Source organism: Triticum urartu, chromosome 7A, assembly GCF_056163025.1.
Source record: "Triticum urartu cultivar PI428250 chromosome 7A, HENAU_Tu73, whole genome shotgun sequence".
Classification (NCBI taxonomy): Eukaryota; Viridiplantae; Streptophyta; class Magnoliopsida; order Poales; family Poaceae; genus Triticum; species Triticum urartu.
Window position 1 is genome coordinate 628,572,822 of NC_141879.1, and position 17,415 is coordinate 628,590,236.

Consider the following 17,415-nt stretch of genomic DNA (forward strand, 5'->3'; position numbering starts at 1 on the left):
TTGCCTTGTAATGTTGTTCTTGCAAATCGTCATATACCTGTTAGACCGGCATATCTAGCATGTGGCCAAAGTGCGGATGATGTTTTGCATGTGTGGTTCCGATGCAAAAAAAAAAGCCAAGGAAGTGTGGCTCCTTCTAGGACTGGAGGATGTTATAGTGCATGCATGCGAAGTGGCTCGAGTGGGGGAAGCAGTGCTTGCTTATTTGCTGAATTTCTCGCACAGGAGGCGCTCGTTCTAGGCGTTAAAAATTTCTATGAGCTCATGTCTATCACTTGTTGGTACCTCTGGTGGGAAAGAAGAAAACTAGTTCACAAGGAGCATGTGCAAGATGCGAAAAGAACATCACAATCTGTGAGAGCGCTGGAAGAAAATTTTGTTATTGCAGGTGACCTGAAGGCAGTACTAAAGAAGGATGGATGGAGAAAACCATCTAATGTCCTTTTTCAGCTGAACGTAGATGTCGTCTTTGACTGTGACGCGCTACATGAAGCTATGGGAGCAATTATAAAAGACGACAGAGGTCATTTCATAGTTTTCGGAAACAAACTAATACTCCTATTATGACCCTCTTTCTGTAGAGGCATTGGCTCTTAAATTCGGTTTACAACTCTCTTCCACGGCAGGGTGTAATAGGCTAGTCATTAATTCTGACAGTCTGGAACTAATGGAGATTATGAACATGGACGGTCAGTATGCGGGCAATGCAGCAGCCATCATTGATGAGTGTTACTATTTGGCATGTGAGTTTAGTTCAATTCAGTTTCAATTCTGTCCTAGAGAAGCAAATGTTGTTTCTCATGAATTAGCTAGTGTAGCTAGATCTAAATTTTGTAGCGAGTGGATTGAAATTGCTCCTAATGAGCTTCTTCCTCTTTTACTTAAAGATGTAAGTGTTATCACCAATGAATAAAGAGGGTTTTAGTTATCAAAAAAATATAAGCATGAACAACAATATTGATTTGTGCTCCTTGAAATTGGGATTTTTTTCAGGCAGAGTCTATAATGCATGTGTCATTCATATGCCCCAACATTTAAAATGCAGTTTCATGAAAAAGAAAAATGCAATTGCAACTACTAAAAGTTCAACTGCACACAATAATTGTGTGCAATTTCAACAAAAATAAAACAAATATGCCAAAAAGAGTGAAAGTAGGATTACAACAAGAACAAGGTGCAGTTGCACAAAAAGAAAAGTGTAATTGCAACAAAAATAGAACTAGCAAAGTAGCAAGAAAATGGTGACTGAAAATTCTGAAAAGGGATTGCAACTCACAAAAGTAAGTGAAATTACCAAATTAAGGTGACTAAAACCCAATTGAAGACACAAAAAACATTGAAAACAAATAAAACGGTGCCTGCATTTTAGCACTGCTTTTAAATTAGGAGAATCTAGTTAATACAAGTATGTGTTGCTTTAAATTCGTCAATCAATCATCATCTACAATATAGTGAATTAGTTCTGATTTTTTCCAGCTCCCTCATTGTATTTGTGGAAAAGACTGTTATTCAGTTGGGTGAAGGCACTTATGTTGCACTTATGCATCCTCTCCCTCGTCCCCAGCTGATAAATAATGTCACTTCTAGTGCTGCAGAGTCCATAAGAAGAAGAAAATCTTCTATGTTGCTAGCTATGCTTGTGCAAGCATGGGGAAGATATCCATGGAAATTAATGCAAGGTTTGACATGTTGAGAGACAATAATAGATGGGAGTTGGAGCTGGCAGGAAACTTAATTTATGCACAACAAGAAAGAACTCTGGCAAAAGTGATGGGTTTTGGGCTGCAATTAATGTAGGAGATCTTCGTTGAGGAACTGTGAACTACAAATCTGCAGTTGTTTGATCGCAAATTTGCATATGTTTGAGTATGCCCCAGGATCTCGACAACCATTGTTATTAAGCTGGATGTTTGGATGTTTGATGACGTTTTGATGCCGAGCTTGTGCAGTGGGTTTCCCAGTAGCGCTTGGACTTGCTTTCTCTTCATACTCGCATCTTGTAATCTTTGTACTATATTTCTTCGTTATGCTTTTAATAGAAAGGGAGTTAGCCCAGTTAAGAACATGTTATTATTGACCCCGAGCGTCCTCCTGGTGACTTGATTGTTATGATCACTACCATGACGCCGTTTGAGCACGTACGAAACGGAGGAGCAACTATAGCAAAAAGGGAACAAAACAGATCTTAAAAAAGGTGAAGTGAAATTACAACGAGGACAAGTTGCAATTCCACAAAAATAAAAAGGTATTTGCGACAAATGCAAAACTAGTAAAGTAACAATACAAGGGTGAATAGTTTAGAAAAATGACCGGAACTTAACAAAAGTAACTGAAATCACAAAGTTGACATAAACTTAACAAAAAAAGTAAAACCCAATTGGACATGTAAAAAGGACTGAAACTTTAAATGCTTAAGAAAACGAGATTCTAGTTAATACAGTTTTGCTTCTCCATCCGCAATAAGAAAAAGAGACTGTGATGCTTTAAATTCACCCATCAACCATCATCTAGCAAATAGAAAACGATGATTTGTATGACAACTATTCAGTTGGTGAAGGCACTTGTGTTGCTATTATTCACCCTCTCCCTCACCCCTCGTTGATAAATAATCGACACTCTTGTGCTACGGAGTTCATAAGAATAAGGAAAGTGTTCTACGTTGTTTGTTGTGCAAGCGTTGGGAAGGCATCCATGGAAGTTGATGCAAAGTTTGATATGTTGAGACCACATGAATACATGTAGCAGGAAACTTAATTTGTTGCCAACAAGAATATTGTCAGTCCCTATCATGGGACGTTGTCGCGGAACACAAGGCCCCATGATTGATTTTGAAGTGTGACCCACATGTGTGCAATGATTGCTTCGTCCGTTTGGGGTGCTATTGACCCTTAGGAGCGTCCTCCCAAGAGTGTCACCTACTCTGATCGCTACTTTGACCATTCCTCACCTTTCTGGTAGCTTTGCGATCTTTTAGTTAAAACCTCGTGACCCAGACAATACAAAGTTGATAGTCATATTTTTTCGGCTATCATATTTGTTCTAGATGACATTGTGTTATTTTGCGTCTGCTGGCTATTTTGGTGATAAGTGTCCAACTATCAACAATTCAAAGATTATTCGATTTTGCCGGCTATTTTGGTGATAAGTGTCCAACTATCAACATGATAAGTTGTGCATGTTAGTAATTAAATAAATTACATTTTATACATTTATATCTAAGACCAACTGGAATAAGCTCCTGTTGGATTTGTGTCGAAAACTGCCCTCGAGCTCGAGCCAATGGGCATGCTTGTGTGGCCCCCTTCTCCTCCACAGGGGCACGACCCTATGGTTACCTACTCGGTGTGGCAGTGCGGGGAAGCCATCTCCTTCCATGGTGAGGTACATCCAGAAGGTATTGTGAGGAAACAGGTGGCACGTGGGGGCACTCTCAAGAGGGGGAAGGCATTCTTGTGTAGGATGTGGTGGAGGCGATCCAGCCGCCGCGTGAAAGAGGATAAGGAGAAAAAAAAGATGTGGTTTACAACTGTCTTAGAGGAAAAATGCTAGCCATAGGGTGTAAACTTAGATGGTTTGAAAAGAAATCCATCTGCAACATTTACCTATTCCGTTGTCAGATTATCCTACCCACCAATGAAGCTCTGGTTGTGATGGCTTGTTTTTTAAAGCCTTGTACCGTAGAAAATTTCCATTCTAAAGGCCTTGGGTAGCATACTGATTATTAGTAAGGTGTCTTCATAAACAAAGGCCACTCTTTTTTCCTGTTTGGAAGTAGGTATCCCATCAACATCAGTGGCATAGGAGATGCAGTAAAGTTTCTTCAGTGGCATTGTTACACAAAGGGCAATTGTAGTCATTCATAAAAACATTTTATTTTGAGCATTGACCTGTTAATTCTATCATGTTGAGTTAGCCAAAAGTAAATCCTATGTTTCAGTCTGCTAACACTCTGCCAAATATTCGATGGTATTGGCACCCGTTTCCATTATAATCAATTTTTCAGCTTTTATTTGTGGATATTTTTCCTTACCCAAAATTTGGAAGGTCAAACAATAAGGTAGTGATTGTTCTTACCTAACTAATGTCGATATGTTTAGTATTTGATTATCACCTAATTCTAAATATTGTGAGTAAAACCAATGTTCTAGGTGGGAGGTGTCAAGGAGTACCTATCTATGGTAACTTGGATAACACCTGGAGGACAGCTTGACTCCTTGGAGAGTTCATGGGAAATGAGGATTTAGGTTTGACAAAAATAGTGTTGGAGGACATGATTCATATTATGAGAAGCTAGTTAGACAATTGCGTGTCGTTTTAAATTCATCTATCAACCATTATTTTATAAGCAATGTAGTTTGAGCCAATTTGCTCGTATTCATTCATTGATTATGTATTTATATATGGTGGGTGCTTTTTACATGTAAATCTCCCTCATTATTACTCGGGATATGGCTCACATCAGAGTCGAGACCATGTGACTTTCTACATCTACATGTGTTCTAGCCTATGTTCAATGCCTAATGCACATCCATCATGAGTGCCCAACCAAGGGCCATCAGCAGGGGCCAACCCCCAAATAATAACACCTTCCCTGAATGAAGACACATGTGGGTTTTGGTCATTGTGCTACATCAAGGTACATTAAACTTGCAAACACCTCTGGTTTTACTTACAAGTCTCCTATTTCTACACCCCATCCTATAGTCGAGAACATTTTCATACTCGATTTCATCCTCTGCTAACTCATGGTTTGCATGTCTTTCAGAAGTGTCTGATATCCTTCTCTACTCTCATTCTACACTCATTCTAGGATAGCTCACAAAATTATCACTTGTATGCCACATGGCATTCAAAACCTTGATATTTTATTTTTACGATTCATTGATCAAAAAATAGTAGCCCGACATGTTCATGTATCTGGATGCATATTTTGCTTATGTTCTTGAAGCTTAAGTGCAGGCGGCCCAATGAATTTCACAACAGCCAAAAGTCGCAAAGGATCATGTATCTAATAATGAAGATCTTAAAGCGAGCAAGTTGTGAATTAGATTTTTGGGCAAATGTAGCATCAACCACCACAGCAGTGCGATTGTGCCGGATCAAGTTTGGTCATTGGCTTTCATCAGGGAAATGAACTTTAACAACATCTTGTAGAGAATTTCAAACATATGTTCCTCCTTTTATTTTCCTTCTAAAAATAAAAAATTATCTTCAATCTTTTGCAGTTAATAAGGGAGAATAAAATCATCAAACACAAAAGCTTAACCTTTTCTTTAAAAAAGAAAGCATCATTACTATTAGGGATGACAATGGGTCGGTCGGGTGGAGTTGGTCCAAATCGAACCCGTGACCCATCTTCCTACCCTCTGGCCGTCCATCAATTTATCCATGGGCATAGCTTGTGTCCATGCCCAAACCCATTGGATACCTGGGACCCATGGAGCTCCATGGGCATAGAAAAATCACCTTGCAAAGCCTTACAAACATCAAATTAATTTATCAGGTTCATTAACAAGTCACAACCTACAAGCATAAATAGAAAACAAGTACACTATTAAGACATTGACCACACAATGATGACTCAAATAATCTCATACTATAACACTTGTCTTAAATATTATCACAAACCAAAGTTGTGAATTCTTATTACATCACAACTAGTACTACCTCTAATCCAAACTAAGTGTCATGGTTTTAGTTCAAAACTAGACCCATGACACTTATTTTGGATTAGAGGGAGTAGCATATTCGAAATCGAAATGGCCCTACAGTTTTAGTACAATGTGCTTCTAGTAGTACTTGGATCCAGCCGCATGTCAGCATGCGCACACTTGGATCCAACTTAGTCTTCCGTAATGATGGATTCACATTCATCCTGGCAAACAAAGAAGCTATCAAAACACATAAACATGTGTGCCCACATGTTATATGGGTATCCATTGGATATCCATGGAGCAGAAATTATAACCATGCCCAACCAGCCTGTTCACGAGTATCCCGATCCATGGATCCATGGGTAGAATCACGCTCCATACCCTTGGCCAACTGGGCCGGGTATCCGTGGGTACCCAGATCCATGGATAAAATTGACATCCCTAATTACTACCCTCCTTTGCAGCAAGGAAAGATTCGGACAACCACTGTACAGATAAATCAGCAAACATAGATTATTCGCATTTTCTGATAAAAGGCCCTCTCTTCACTGAATTTCAACTAGAGTTACATCATCTAGTTAGAGAGGAATGAGCGCAATAGGAGGCTCAGCAACGAGGGGGAGATGGCGGCTGCGGCTGGCGGCGCCGAGGAAGAGGAGGAAACAGTGTGTTGGGGAGAGGTGGACAGGAAGACGAGCGCGTGCGGCACGATTCGGAGCTGCCTTCCTTGGAAAGGAAACAAGGCAATCGCTGTGTTTATCTCTTGGTATTTTTTCCTCGACACAGCCGAATAGTCGCGCTCATGACATGGCTATCGCGAGGCGGCGCCCTTTGCGAGTAGCTTATTGTTGGATGTTTGCTTCTGCAGACCAGATCACGGACTTGGTGGACTAGTTTACGACGACAATGTTGCCATCGTGGGAGATCAGTATGACAAGGGGACAATTGGCGTTTGGTACCGTGTTAAACTATATGCCAAGGTGCCAGTTTACGACGACAATTTCGGTACCATGTTAAACCATATGCCAAGGTGCCAGTTGGCATTGTGTCTAGTCTGGAAGAAGCCAAGCACGTACCTGCCATTGCTAGAGACGAGCTTGTTGTCGACGGCAAGTGCTTGGCCGGGCAAGATGGTGTCTGTCACAGCGGAACTCGCTGGGGAGCGTGGGCACAAGAGGATGGTGAAAACAACGAGGAAGGCGGTCATGGTGAACTTTAGGTGGTGAGAGCCTGAAGAGGGTATCTTGTTGATGTGCATAGGCTTGAAATGTTGAGACTGTGGAGTTAAGCCCAGCATCCAAACTAGTATCCGCAAATTCAAAAGTTTTTTCCAGCGGCGATGATGAATCGCCTCTTGCATAGCATGCACGGCAGGATTTGTGTGGTTGTAATGGAAAGGGTGGAGGAAGAAGAACTCTGGGGACATCAGCGCCAGACACTTGGTTTGTCGTTGAAATCTCAATGCCGCTCTCCTCTGGTTACCCAGCGGACCCAGTCAGAAGAGGTCTTTGCACGTGGATAACAATTCATTGGTTACTATAAAGTGAGATACTGATGTGTGTGTGTGTGTGTGTGGTTTAATGATGAGAGGGACATTGTTCTTTTTGCACTAAACTAAAGTGCGATTGTAGCAAAAAGGAAACAAAAATAAACTACAAAAAAGGTGAAGTACAATTACAACGAGGACAAGTTGCAATTCCACGGAAAGAAAAGTAATTGTAACAAATGCAAAACTTGTGAAGTACTACCTCTATACCAAAATATATTTTTGTACAAAGGTAGTAACAATAAAATGGTGACTGAGAGTTCAGAAAAGTTACTGAAACTTCACAAAAGTAACTGATTGAAACTTAACAAAAATAAATACCGAAACACAATTTGGCACGTAAAAAAGACTGAAACTTCAAATGCTTAAAAATAAGGAGAGTTTAGTTAATACAATTCTGCTGCTTTCATCCATAAATAAAAGAAGAGATTGTGCTGCTTTAAATTCATCCATCAATCATCATCTACCAGATAGTTAACTAGCGCTAATTTTTACCAGTATTCAGTTGGTGAAGGTACTTGTGTTGCACTTATGCACCCTCTCCCTCACCCCTCGTTCATAAATAATCGGCACCTCTACTGCTACATAGTTCATAAGAAGAAGAAAAATGGTGTATGTTGCTAGTTGAGCAAGGTTTAACATGTCGAGAACACAAGAATAGATGGTAATAGGAGGTAGCAGGAAACTTGATTTGTCGCCAACAAGAAGATTGTTGGATCCTATCAGAGAACATTGTTGCAACAGACATCAAGAAAGGAGACACAAGTAGAGGAATTGTGAAGTGTGTCTGTAGCGAACTGCTACATCTAGTGGAGGTGCTATTGACCCCTAGGAGCATCCTCCCTAGTGTGTCACCAACTCTGGTCGCTACTTTAAGGATGTTTGCGTATGCCCTGTTTCTCTGGCAACTCCACGATCTTCTGTTTAAAATCTCATCAAATAGGAAATACAAAGTTGATAATTGTATTTCTATTGTCTATAAAATTTTGTCCTGGATTTGATGGCATTGTGTTATTTTCAGTTTGGGTTGGCGGGTAGAAACATTTTTCATGGGACAACAATTCAAAGATTCTGATTTTGTCGGATTTTTTGGGATGTCTTAACTTTTTGTATGATCAGTTATGTGTGCCACTAATTAAACAAGATCAGAGTCTTGGTGCAGAATGGTCTGGAACTTTTTGATCTACAACAAAAATCATGTCAAAGGTGTCAACAGATAGACTACAAAAATTGATTGCGGAGCTTATTGATGTTATGCAGTAAAGATTTATTAGTCAGCTTCAAGAGGAAATTGCCGATGATTGTTTTGAAGTTGGATTTAAAAAAAAAGGTCTTTGCTACATTTCTTTGGGACTACCTGCATGAAATCTTGGGTCACCGAAATTTTCAGGTTCTAACCAATGACACCCCTGGGGAAGCCATTTCTTTCTAGTTGGGAGTTCGGCAGGGTGATTCTCTTTCCCCATGTCTTTTCATTTTGGCTGCCAACATCTTGCAGTGTATGTGTACTAGAGAGTTCAACAATGGCTAGCAAAATCACCCGTTGGAAAGACACGGCACGTTCCCGGTGCTAAAATATGCAGATGGCATGCTGGTACGTGTTCATGGCATCACTGACCAAGCCCATATGACCAAGCATATCTTAGCATGCTTCTCAGACTTCTCGGAACTAAAATTAATTATCACAAGATCACGTTCATTCCAGTCAATATTGGAAAAATGACGGCGGATGAGATCATGGACATTTTGGGTTGCCCTAATCTCTCTGCCATGCACCTACCTCAGAATTTCGCTTTCCAGTAACGAAATCCCACAACATTTGCTCTAACCCATCATCCAAAACATTGACATGATATTAGCAGGATGGATGACGAACCTTCTCTCTTGTGGTGGCCGACTATGAGCTTTCGGTCCAGCCCTAATGAGAGGTTTGTGTCCAGCCCTAATGAGAGGTTTCATGTCCTGGTGCGGAAGTAGAGAGAAAGTCTATGTTTTAGAGAGAGAGAAGGGCTAGAGAAATGGGTTCCTTCCCATAGTTGTTCTTCAAGAACATGTACGTATCCAGTAGTATGCCCATGGTGCCCCCCCCTCTCTGCATCCCTCGCTCTGTTTCTCTCCGCCTTTGCTTCACCGCATTTAAGAATGATGTGTTTCTGTGATGTATACATGATCTTTTCCGATATGGTTTCTTTGCCTAGTATTTAATGTGGCCAGATGAGAATGCGGCCGTTTCTTGATGATCATTGCTGCCACAGCTGTGATATTATGTTCTTTTTTTATTACAACAGTTGTGAAGTTCTCTTCTTTTTTACCGAAGATTTCATTGTCTCCCCCTTCTCTTCTTGCGATGCAGAGGCCGTGCATCTTGCAATTCCACAAAAAGGAAAATGTATTTCCATCAAATGCAAAACTAGTTAAGTAACAATAAAAGGGTGACTGAAAATTAAAAAAAGTAACTGAAATCACAAAGGTGGCTAAAACTTAACAAAAAATATAACGAAACTCTACTGGACACGTAAAAAAAGAATGAAACTTCAAATGCTTAAAAATAAGGAGACTTAGTTAATACAATTCTGCTGCTTTCATCGGTAAATAAAAGAAGAAGAGATTGTGATGCTTTAAATTCATCCATCAACCATCATCTACCGGATAGTCAACTAGCGCTTATTTTCACCAATATTCAGTTGGTGAAGGCATTTGTGTTGCACTTATGCACCCTCGCCCTCATCACTCAGTTGATAAATAACCAGACACTGGTAGTGCTACAGAGTTCATAAGAATAAGGAAAGTGTTCTACGTTGTTAGTTGTGCAAGCATGGGGAGGACATCCATGGAAGTTGATGCAAAGTTTGACTTGTTGAGACCACAAGAATACTTGGGAATAGGAGGTAGTAGGAAACTCAATTTGTGGTCAACAAGAATATTGTCAGATGCTATCACAGAGTTTTGTACCAAAAGTCAACCAACCCGGGTAGCGCAGGATGGTTGAACAGGCTTTGTATACCACTGCCATGGCAGCCAATTCACCTGCCACGGTAGTCGATAAGCTAGCGCACGTACGAATCATATTCTCCTTGATAGCTAACCCACCTCCCACACCACATCTGCTGATAGCTAGGATTATGTTAGGCCGATCCATTAGCTGTTGTAATTTGTATAAAATTCCTGAAATTGAATACATCAAGTTGCCGCACAATCTCTTCTCCCCCGATTTCTTTCATGGCATCAGACGTTCATTGCTGATCCACAACCACGCTTTTGCACCTCCATCTCACCATGGCCTCGCCTTGCTCCTCCCACTCTGGGGATCGCAATCCCTTCGCCATCTTTGAGCTGGCCATCGCTGCCAACCTCTCGCATGTGCATATCCAGGATCACGTGCCAATCACCCTCAATCTTCACAATCCCCCCTTATCCCCCTAGCGGACATACTTGCTAAAATTCTACTAATTCCAGATCCATGACCATGTCGACGGCTCCGTGGGCCCACGCCATTCACGCCGATGTCAGCTGGAATGGCGGTGGATGCCACCATGGACAAAATTTCCATGTAAGCAGGCTATAAGTACTTGCGGCTCGAGGTACAATGAAACATCATTTATTTCCATCAATAGGCTCGAGGAAGTTAGCAAGATCCCATTATTTAGGTAAAGAGTCCACAAAAGAAACCTTTCTGGTTCATGAAGTAGGAATCACTGAGCGGGCCGTGGAGCTTTGCACCTTTTTTTGCTGAAGATGCCGACTCGATCTCTGGATCGGTTCGCTTCATTTTTGGAGCAAATGATCTTTACAAATATCATTAAGCAAGTAGATAAAATATTTATTAAACATGTAACGGAATCCCATAATGTTTATAAAACAAAATACTAATTATGTTTAGTGAATTTGAAGTACTCACAAATGAAAATTAAATAACAAGGGATGCAAATCTAATTAAGATGACTAACGTCTGAACCTGTATTGCGGGCAATCAAATCGGATCATATGCATTTTCTAGTGTTAAATGCTTGTTGAAGCACACTTTCATTGATCCTCATAACTTTCATCATGATCTCCTAGCGCATCCGAGCATAACTTGTTACAAACCTCTCTATTAACAATTGTTCGAAAACTCCATACTCCGATAGTAATTCCATCAGTCTGGTCTTGCATGGTGGATCTGGATCTCTCCATCCAATGATCTCTATTCTTATTTCTTATTCCCTTTTTTAGATTTTCAACCACTCGGTTAGTACTCCAGGTATGGCTCATATCATAGTCGAGAGACCATGCTGCTTCATACATCCACATGTTCTTGCCTATGTTCAGTGCCCAATGCCCATCCATCAAGCATGCCCAACGAAGGTCCATCAACAGGGAGCAACCCCCAATTAATAATACCTTCCCTGAATTAAGACATGTGCCCTGGTGGTTGTGCTACATCAAGATATATTAAATCCACAAATGCATCTAGTTTAAGTTTTTAACTTACAAGTCTCCTATGTCTACACACGACCCCTCCTCTAGTCACTAGTAGAAAAATGGGCTTTCGTTCGGGCCTGGCTAGCCATTAGTCCCGGTTCTTCCACGAACCGGGACCAATGGATGCATTCGTCCCGGTTCGTGAGCCCAGGGGGCCGGCCGGGGCCTCATGGGCATTGGTCCCGATTCGTAAGGACCCATTTGTCCCGGTTCCAGGCATGAACCGGGACCAATGGGCCTCGCTCCTGGCCCACAAACATAGCTCCCGGTTCTTGGCTCGAACCGGGACAGAAGGCTGGGCTTTAGTCCTGGTTCCAGCCACGAACCGGGACAAATGAGCTTCCTATATATACCATCGCCGGCAAGCAGAGCACTCCACAGTGCTCTGTTTTTTGCTGGCCGGCGAGGAAGGGCATTTGGGTGCTCTAGCTCACCTCTTATGCATGTGAGGTGTTCGATGAAATGCCCGAGCCACATTAGTTAAGCTTTCTCCTCTCGAAGCTCGACCTCGGAGCTCCATTTTTTCCGAGATTTGTCTAGGTTTAGCGGTCCGTCACGCCCCGTCCTCGTCTTCACCGCCGTCGATCGCCTACGCTGATCTCGTTGCCGGCACCACCGTGGTGAGCCTCTTGTTATTATCTTCTTTCTGAAAGAAAAAAAATCTTACTTTAGATAGATACTTGTCTAATTTTCTTACTTTTGACACACATGATTATATATAATGCACGCAGATGAACCGGCAATGGATGTACGGTGACAGACACACCTCCGAGTACATTAAGGGCGTGTGTAAATTTTTTCGAAGTGGCTGAGGCAAACAAGCAGAATGGTTTTATGTGTTTTCCATGCCCTGATTATGGGAATACGAGGTCTTACTCTGACAAGAAAATCCTTCACACCCACCTGCTTTATAAAGGTTTCATGCCACACTATAATGTTTGGATGATGCACGGAGAAATAGGGGTTATGATGGAAGAAAGCAAAGAAGAAGAGGACGATGACAACTATGTGTCCCCTGAATATAGTGACGCTGCAACGGGGGAAGCTGAAGATCAAGAGGCACCAGACGATGTGCCCGATGAGATCTCCGTCGGGTCATTGTTGATGCAAGGGAAAAGTGCGAAAGTGAAAAGGAGAAGCTGAACTTCGATCGCATGTTAGAGGATCACAAAAAACGGTTGTACCCCAATTGCGAAGATGGCAACACAAAGCTCGGTACCGTACTGGAATTGCTGCAGTGGAAGGCAGAGAATGCTGTGCCTGACAAAGGATTTGAGAAGCTACTGAAAATATTGAAGAAGAAGCTTCCAAAGGATAATGAATTGCCCGACAGTACGTACGCAACAAAGAAGGTGGTATGCCCTCTAGGATTGGAGGTGGAGAAGATACATGCATGCCCTAATGACTGCATCCTCTACCACGGTGCATACAAGGATTTGAATGCATGCCCGGTATGTGGTGCATTGCGGTATAAGATCAGACAAGATGACCCTGGTGATGTTGAGGGCGAGCCCCGCAGGAAGAGGGTTCCCGCGAAGGTGATGTGGTATGCTCCTATAATACCACGGTTGAAACGACTATTCAGAAACAAAGAGCATGCCAAGTTTATGCGATGGCATAGTGAGGGTCGTAAGAAAGACGGGAAGTTGAGAGCACCCGCTGATGGGTCGCAGTGGAGAAAAATCCAGAGAAAGTATTGGGCTCAGTTTGCAGGTGACCCAAGGAACGTATGGTTTGGTTTAAGCGCGGATGGCATTAATCCTTTCAGGGAGCAGAGCAGCAATCACAACACCTGGCCCGTGACTATGTATGTATAACCTTCCTCCTTGGATGTGCATGAAGAGGAAGTTCATTATGATGCCAATTCTCATCCAAGGCCCTAAGCAACCCGGCAACGACATTGATGTGTACCTAAGGCCATTAGTTGAAGAACTTTTACAGCTGTGGAATGGAAACGGTGTACGTGCGTGGGATGAGCACAAACAGGTGGAATTTAACCTGCATGTGTTGCTGTTTGTAACCATCAACGATTGGCTCTCAGTAACCTTTCAGGACAGACAAACAAGGGATACCACGCATGCACACACTGTTTAGCTGACATCGAAAGTATATACCTGGACAGATGCAGGAAGAATGTGTATTTGGGCCATCGTTGATTTCTCCCGACCAACCATCAATGTCGAAAGAAAGGCAAGCATTTCAAAGGCGAGGTAGATCACCGGAAGAAGCCCGCCATGCGTACCGGTGATCACGTACTTGATATGGTCTCTGATTTACACGTAATATTTGGAAAGGGTCCCGGCGGACTAGCTGTTCCGAATGGCGCTGAGGGACGCGCACCCATGTGGAAGAAGAAATCTATATTTTGGGACCTACCCTACTGGAAAGAGGTAGAGGTATGCTCTTCAATCGACGTGATGCACGTGACGAAGAACCTTTGCATGAACCTGTTAGGATTCTTGGGCGTGTATGGGAAGACAAAAGATACACCAGAGGCACGGGAGGACTTGCAACGTTTGCACGAAAAAGATGGCATGCCTCCAAAGCAGTATGAAGGTCCTGCCAGCTACGCTCTTACCAAAGAAGGGAAGGAAATCTTTTTTGAATGCCTGCTCAGTATGAAGGTCTCGACTGACTTCTCGTCGAATATAAAGGGAATAATAAATATTCCAGAGAAAAAGTTCCAGAACCTAAAGTCTCATGACTGCCACGTGATTATGACGCAACTGCTTCTGGTTGCATTGAGGGGGCTTCTACCGGAAAACGTCCGATTAGCCATTGTAAAGCTATGTTCATTTCTCAATGCAATCTCGCAGAAGGTGATCGATCCAGAAATCATACCAAGGCTAAGGAGTGATGTGGCGCAATGTCTTGTCAGTTTCGAGCTGGTGTTCCCACCATCCTTCTTCAATATCGTGACGCACGTCCTAGTTCATCTAGTCGACGAGATTGTCATTCTGGGCCCCGTATTTCTACACAATATGTTCCCCTTTGAGAGGTTCATGGGAGTCCTAAAGAAATATGTCCATAACCGTGCAAGGCCAGAAGGAAGCATCTCCATGGGCCATCAAACAGAGGATGTCATTGGGTTTTGTGTTGACTTCATTCCCGGCCTTAAGAAGATAGGTCTCCCTAAATCGCGGTATGATGGGAGACTGACTGGAAAAGGCACGGTAGGAGCGGACACAATAATATGCAGGGACAGGCATTCTTGGTCTCAAGCACACTACACAGTTCTACAGAACTCTACCTTGGTGACCCCGTATGTCGATGAACACAAGAACAATTTGCGCTCCAAACACCCGGAGCAGTGTGACGACTGGCTTACATGTGAACACGGCATGACTTTCAGCAGTTTGTTGGAAACATGTCTCAGAGGTGACAACACTGTTTGTGATGAGTTGTACTCGTTGACCAGGGGACCATCTTCGACTGTATTGACTTACAAAGGATACGAGATAAATGGGAATACATTTTACACGATCGCCCAAGATCAAAAGAGCACCAACCAAAACAGCGGTGTCCGCTTTGATGCAGCAACCGAGAGGGGAAAGAACACATATTATGGTTACATAGTGGACATATGGGAACTTGACTACGAACATGATTTTAAGGTCCCTTTGTTTAAGTGCAAATGGGTCAATCTGTTAGGAGGCGGGGTACAGGTAGACCCATAGTACGGAATGACAATAGTGGATCTGAACAATCTTGGGTACACTGACGAACCGTTCGTCCTAGCCAATGTTGTGGCACAGGTTATCTATGTGAAGGACATGTCTACCAAACCGAGAAAAAGAAAAGATAAGGAAGCGAATACATCATATGATGAGCCAAAGCGCCACGTAGTTCTTTTAGGAAAAAGGGACATCATGGGAGTGGAGGGCAAGACAGACATGTTCGAAGATTATGAAAAGTTTCATGAAATTCCTCCCTTCAAAGTCAAGGCTGACCCAAGCATCCTCATAAACGATGAAGATTATCCATGGTTACGGCGCAATAAGCAAAGCACACAAGCGAAGAAAAAGTGAAGACTTTCTGCCTACAACTGTTATGATGATACCATGCCAACTTTCAACCTTTTCCTAGTTCGTTTGAAATGCATGTTCTAACAGACGAGTTTCTGCCGTTTTGTACACAAAGTGCATCCAGTTTTTGCCGTAACCCTCTCAACTTTTTAGCACATGCTATGTGGGTGAAATGATGATACCATGCCAACTTTCAACCTTTTCTGAGTTCATTTGTAGTGCTTTTCATTTTCAGGGTCATAGCTCAAAATATCAGTAAATGCATGAAAAATAACAAATGAAGTCGAAAAGGGTTGAAAATTGATGATGTGGCTTTTAATGGTGCATTTTGAGCACACAAAAAGTCTGGAGTTCAAATAAGTTCAAAAAAATGAAATCCCTTTGTAACAGACGAGTTTCCATATGAAACCCTGATACTTAGAAAGAGATTGCCTGTTTTGTACATGAAGTGCATCCAGTTTTTGCCGTAACCCTCTCAACTTTTTAGCACATGCTATGTGGGTGAAATGATGATACCATGCCAACTTTCAACCTTTTCAGAGTTCATTTGTAGTGCTTTTCATTTTCAGGGTCTTATAGCTCAAAAAAATCAATAAATGCATGAAAAATAACAAATGAAGTCAGCAAAGGGTTGAAAATTGATGGTGTGGCTTTGAATGGTGCATTTTCAATTTTTGAGTCATTTAGCTCAAATAATGAACTAAAATAAAAAAAGAATGACCTGGAAAACTGTTATGAAACTCTAATAGAAAAATAATAAGCAAAAAGAATTTTCATAAAACTTTTATAAACCTCTAGTATTATTGAAACTAAAATTATATAAAATTTATGCAACTAAAATTATCAAAGTATTTTCTGTTCAAAACATTATAAGCAAAAATAATTTTCATAAAATAAATAAAAAACAAAAAAATAAAATAAGATAAATAAGTAGAAACAAAATAAAATAAATAAGTAGAAACAAAATAAAATTTAATAAAATAAATAAAAGTAGAAACAAAAAGAATCATGGAAAAAAGGAAAAATAAACAAAATAAAACAAAATTATCAAAGTATTTTCTGTTCAAAATCATTAAAAGCAAAAAGAATTTTCATAAAGAACTTTTTTTGTTAGAAACTTTAATAGCAAAATTACATAATAAGTAAGTAGTTAGAAACAAAATAAAGTAAATAAAGCAAAAAGAAAAGAAATAAACTGGGGGAAAATGCAACCTACTGGGCCACCACGGCCTGAATACGACTAGAAACCCACCCATGGGCCAGGATTCAGGCCCGTAGAAGGCCCAATATAGATACAATGTGTTTAGGCCCGAAAGCCTGTATTTGAGAGGAGCTCGAGAGGGCAGCGGGAGTGGGGCTTATAAGCCACTCCCGAGCTCCCTCAGCTAGTGAGATGGGACTAAACTTTCATGTCGCGATGCGGGCAGCACTAGGCCTTTAGTCCCGGTTGGTGCCACCAACCGGTACTAAAGGCATACATTGGTACCGGTTCGTGGCACCAACCGGTACCAATGCCCCCCCTTTAGTCCCGGTTCGTGACACCAAACGGGACCATAGGCCTCAGGTTCCCGCCCTTTGGGCTGCCGAAAAGAGACCTTTGGTCCCGGTTCGTGGCACCAACCGGGACCATAGGTGGGCATTGGTACCGGTTGGTGCCACGAACCGGTATGATTAGTTTTGCTATATGAGGTAGCACTTGTGAAAATTTCGCCAACTCCTCCCATTCCCC

General features: G+C 41.8%; 1 pseudogene; it reads left to right on the forward strand.

Moving 5' to 3' along the window:
- Nucleotides 1-6,277: 6,277 nt before the first annotated feature.
- On the forward strand, nt 6,278-15,689 carry LOC147960785 (uncharacterized; annotated as a pseudogene).
- Nucleotides 15,690-17,415: the final 1,726 nt, after the last annotated feature.